Below are 6,000 nucleotides of genomic sequence, written 5' to 3'. Positions count from 1 at the left end.
GGGCCAGGCGGGCACGGGCTGCCGGCCGCAGCTCCTCGCCGCGGGCGCGTCCCACGCCGGGGCCCGACCGTGCGGTCTGTGCGGGCGGCGGAGGAGAGGAGAGAGGGAGAGGAGAGAAAGAGGGAGAGGAGCTCGGAGCTGCCCTCTGCCCGTTGGGGCCGTGGAAGCAACGCGGATCTTTCGGAGGTGGGCGCGGCTGGGGCCCGCCCTCGCCGTGACTGTCGAGCTCCCCGGGACAAGCAGGAGGGCAGACCCGGCTCCTTCTTCTGCGCTCCCCCGCGGCCTGCACCTGTGCCGTGTGCTCCCGTTCCCTGGCCCCTCGTTTAACCGTGGCCCGCAAAAAAAGACTTTTTCTGTGTATAGTGAGCTGAACAAACTCACTGGGGAGTCAGATGAGTGCTGGGCCTGTTACAGGGAGGAGGGTACAGGAGATGGGGCGGAGTCAGGTACAGCAGGAGGAAAGAGCATCTGGAATAAAGACTGTGTCATGCACACTTGTCTCCTGAAAGCTCGCATGTAGTGGGTAGCAGGGATTCAAGTAAATTTGGGTCTGCCTCTTGGTATCTAGTGCCTTGAACTCCCTGTAGTAAACAGGATTTAATGTGATCCTTGTGTATATGAACAGAGAACAAGCCTAGGGAAGGGACTTCCACAACATCTAACAGAATCAATAAAGCCAGTGTTACAATATTAAGTACAGAACTAGCTTCCATGTTGTAAGAAGAAGAGAGCAGAATTAAAAGGTGAGAGGTGAGGTGTAGTGATCCTAAGCAGGAGACCATTGCCTATTGGGGAGTTAAAAGGATCACATGGCAGTGAGCCTGTGCTGTATGCCCAGCATGGCCCTTGAGCCAGTGTGTGCCTGCAGAATATCCTCAGCCAGCCCATGATACCAGAGGAGCCTGCAAAAGCATCTCCCACTTGGTACCAGTGATCAGAAAAGCTAGACTTCTGTTTCTTTTATCCAAATCTGCTGCAGCTGTTATTTCACCACTAAAGATTATTCTCCTATCTGGGAGCAAAACACAGACAGTGGTGATATGCATCTTGCAGTGTTTGCTCTTTCAGTATACAGGTTTAAAAAGCAGAGGAGTGACAGCAGAAGAAATAACAGACTTTGAAACAAGGGTTAGCGATTCCAGTTGGCAAGTCACAAGAATGTCACTAGTGTGATATGCCACAGCTTTATGCAGTAGCAATCATAGAAAGGATCTTTCCAAGTCCAAAACCTCTTGACACTGGTGACAGTGGTTTGAGTGGCTTCTGGATGAGAAGAACATTAAGCTCAGATATGGCAGTGTGTAATATCAGGTGTCCAGATAATTAGCTAATACCTAACAGGCACTTCTCCTTGCCTTTGAAAGAAGCAACTCTCTTCTCTCCTCTCCTACCAGTACTTGCAGAAAAGTTGTAGGTATTTCTTCTCTCCCATCTAGGGAAGACAGGCTTGACACCTGTGAGTATAAAGGAGCCAGCCAGGCTCTGAGCAAGGTTATATATCTCCTGCTGCACTCAGCACTTAGGGCAGGTTGGATCCTGGTGATTCCTTTTTCCATGCACAGGTGTTCTGTGACAGGTATGTCAGCTCTGAATTTCTCTCTGGGAGGCAGACACTTTGAAGCTATTTCCTGTAGCTCCTAACTTGTTGAAATCTAAGTGTTAATTAGCATGACTCCAGTGATAGCTTCTCCCATGTTCAGTTCGCAATTTCCTTGAATAGATTGACACTATGATAGAGTAAGAGCTGTTTATGTAGAAGGAATTTGTCAACAGAAAAAGGGGTAGCTACTTGCTGTCGTGTAGACATTTAGGTCTTAGTGTTAATTAAAGAGTTTCCTATCTGAAAAATATAGCCTTTCTTACACAGAGATAACTAGGAAGAATAGATGTCTGGGTGGGAATAAATCACAAAGACACACCTGTGCATAGTCAGACACCAAGAAGATTTCTAGGAAAATCTGACCTTAGACCATGTTGTGGGGGATTCACTGACATTGCAAGAGACATGAAGAGATGGTGTCCACCTGTGAGAAACAGCCATGAAGTGTTAGTGACATTTTTAAGCTCAACAAGGCAGAAAATAAAAATTAACCACTTGTCTTAGCCAGTTTCTTTCTGGCTCCTCAGGAGTTTGGGACAAACTCTGGTAATGGGCAAGAGGCAGGAACTGGCCTAGTGGCAGGAGCTATCCAGTCAGGGTACCCAGTACACTGGGCTCAGGTGGTGCCCTTAGGTTAGCTCTAAGACTTGGGAATCTCACCTATGGTGAGGGAAGATTACTCCACCAACTCTCAATTCAGAATGAACTTGAAGAAAGAAGTATATGCCAGTCTTCTCCCAGAACCTGGATTCTTGTCCTTGTTCCCTGCCTATTCATGCTCTGGTGTTAATTTCTAATAGGATAAAATCTGAAATGCTTCTTGGGGCAGAGCTAGGAGCTGGTCTACATGACTTCTGCCAGCTGGTTTTCTGTTATTTTTTGGATGAAGGCACAAGCTCTCCTGATTGTTGTGTTGCTTTTGCTGAAATATTCAAATGGAAATCCCAGTGAATTGCTTTAGATGTATTGCCCCATAGGTAGATACTCACAGCAAAATTTCTTTGTGTTTCCCAATGCTAAAGAAATGGTGGAAAGGAAAGCTGATTTATGTCTATATCTCTATATCTCTATATCTATCTCTATATCTCTATATCTCTATATCATATATCATATCTATCTATCTATCTATCTATCTATCTATCTATCTATCTATCTATCTATATCTGACATGCCTAGAAGACAGCTGAGATGGATAACTGGTGCCTCACATTTAAGCAGATTGTACTCACATCTTTGCAAGGTTTGTGGGGACTCAGCAATACAATCAATTAATTTCTAATATCCCAGTGGCCTCATCTCTAGGTGATCTTAGACTGTACCTAACACAGGTACATTTTCCACTTCAAGACCACATAAGCCAGTGAGGGTGGTAAACACCAAGCAAAAGGAGAAACAAGTCCAGGGTGGGAGGAGAAGGGGAGAGGTCCTCACTGGAACAGAAGGAGGGAGAGGATACCTGGGCAGGGGCTGGAGCAAAGGGACCAGGAGCTGAGACATGCAGCTCTGAGGAGCTGTGTCCTGGTGTGTGCTGGCCTCAGTCTCCTGCACTGGCTACTGCCTCAGCAAAGGGGCTGAGCATGGCCTGGGGTGAGGACCAAAAAGGGTAGCGGGAGGAAGAGGTGTCTAAAGGGAAGCAGGGTTTTTTCCTCAGGGTTGCTTGGAGTTTTTTCAGTTTCCCTTGATACCAGAGTTTGTATTTAATAGATTTTATATTGGCAAATGTATTAATTCATGGAAATTCCATGAAGGAGTAAACAGTTTTTGCCTATAACAGTATCTTGCTGGAATTTTTCATGATACAATTTGTGACACTTAGTCCCTGTCTTTTCCCAGGACAAGGACACTTGCATTACCAAATTCTCAGGTGGCTTGTTTCTGCCTTACTTCTGAAATGCCAGAACAGAGGGACATTTCCTAATGCATCCAGGCTGCCACTGGAAAGTATTTTGCTAATTGTGTGAGATACACTGAACACTGGAATAAAAAAAAAATTGCTGTCATCAAGAAGACTTTTATCCCATTTCTTCCATCATAATGCAGCATCAGGCGTGACTGTGACATTTTTGAAGGAAATTTCACTAACTGAATTTTACAGTGCCCACCATAGCACCTGCCAAAGACAGAGAATTTGTCTCCTATCCTATCCTATCCTATCCTATCCTATCCTATCCTATCCTATCCTATCCTATCCTATCCTATCCATCCTATCCTATCCTATCCTATCCTATCCTATCCTATCCTATCCTATCCTATCCTATCCTATCCTATCCATCCTATCCTATCCTTTCCATGCATTTCGATGAGGCAGGAGTACTCTGAGGGCTGCTTAGCTGCTCCTGTGTTTGCACGTGTGGCTGAAACTATAGGCCTTTGGTACCTGTGCTAGGCAGTGACAGCCTGTGGCTCTGAGCTTGCCTGACCACAGATGATGTGGGAAATGCAGTGCCTCAAAGCCCTGTGTCCAAAGGGAGCAGTTTCATTGTCAAACTGGGGGCTGCCAGTGGCAGATGTGTGCCCTCTGTGCCCTCACCAGACAGCGTGCCAGAAAGGATCACACTTTCCTTGGCCTACAGGAAAATACCCACAAAGGAATGATGGGGGTGGCTGGGTGATGGAGGGAGCAGAATGGGGGGTGAATTCCTGGTTTCCTCTAGGGTGGCTCTAGAATATAAGATTGCAAAGAAACCCCAGAAGTTCTTCTGGCACCAGGACCCAGAACTAACTGATGTTTATTGGTGTTGAGGATCTGCTTTTCCTTTGCTTTGGGAGCACACAGTGGCACTGTGAAATTGCCATGTGCTGGGTGCAGGCAGGATGAGTGGCTCCTCTGCTGCATGATGAGATTGCATTCATTTGATTTTTCATTTTTGTTTTTGGGAAGAGTGAAGGTGCCTAAGTGTTTTAACTCTCTGGGTGATACTGTGGATAGAAACTGTCTGTTTCAATTGAACATTATCAGGATGAACAGAATTTCAGCTTATCAGTGCAGGATACTAGAAAGGCAAGGTATGCTGCCATATTTTATTACTTGAATTTTGAGGAATATTTATTTCCCAGATGACTCAAAGAAAATTTCCTATTTCCACAGTGATTTCATAATCATGAGGTTTCCCAAGAAGACTGCATAATACCATGGAAGGTGATGATATGATGTAACATGACACTAGACACTACCAAAGCACCTAATCAACTTTTGAACTTGTACATGCTTATAAAGGGTCCATAACATTTTACTTTCTTTAATGCACATGAATGATTTCCCAACTTACTTCCATGACAACTGCAAATTGTTTGCCTCTTTGACCAGTTGTTTTTACTAGGGAGTATGTTATCTTTGTAGTCTGCTTTTATTTGCATACATGTATGCATATATGCTCATAAAATGATCAGTCAAGTGTCAGAGATCTTCAGGAACTGTAAGCACAATATTTATGGAGAAAAACCACAGAGTAAAACTACAGTGCCTCTCTTTTACTCCTGCTTTGATCAGGCAATGTCTACTTGAAATTTTTTAGTAGCTTTTATTTTAAACATTATTGTATTATCTTGAATATGTAAATCAGAGAATACTGATCATGAACTGAACTTTGATTTATTAGAGCTCAGAGATGCTGTTACAGGTTCGGGAGGATACCCATGCACAAAAAACTCACGACACATTCAGAATTGCAAATGAAATTAATTTTATTAGTCATGTTAGCAATTAATACATACCAACCCCTGGATTCTGGAAAAGCCACTGAGCAGCAGAAGGAGATGGAGCATGGCTTCTGAGAGGGAGGGCTAGGAAGGCTGTGCACTTTCAGGGCATCCCCTAGATGACAATGGCATGCATCATGTCATCCTCTCCCTTCCACCCTAGGATCACACTTTTTATCTCTTCCTCAGAAGTAGCCATTTTCAACATCATCTCATGTGGGGCCAGCACATGAGATGAGGTCATAACATGCCAACAATGGCTTTATTGTGTATTATTCCCCTTTCACAGGATGAATTGCACCAGGTGTCTGATATATAGTTTAATTTCTGAAGGTTAGGGTCCTACCAGATAACAATAAACAGTTCTTCTTCTATGTTATCTTGTTGACATGCACAACAGTGCACCAAATATGGCAGGCTTTAGAAACGTCTTTGGTCCCTGACACAATAAAGATATCTCAGGGGCTAATGTGAGTATCCTGTTATCTGAGGAGGGGATGACCTTTCAAATCTCTTCCCATATCATTTACTGGAAGCAAATTTTATACTTCCTTGTCAGGAAATTTTCTGGCAAACACACAACTAAACATTGATCTTCTGCTCCACAGTATTTCTGTGCCAACAGGATATTAAGAAGTTATCTCCACGTCAAGTTATTCCAGTCTCTTCTGGCATATGTTGATTTATTTTGGGTGTGCATG

The sequence above is a fragment of the Ammospiza caudacuta genome, chromosome 1 (genome assembly GCF_027887145.1).
Source record: "Ammospiza caudacuta isolate bAmmCau1 chromosome 1, bAmmCau1.pri, whole genome shotgun sequence".
Taxonomy (NCBI): domain Eukaryota; kingdom Metazoa; phylum Chordata; class Aves; order Passeriformes; family Passerellidae; genus Ammospiza; species Ammospiza caudacuta.
Note: the sequence above shows the minus strand (reverse complement) of the source record.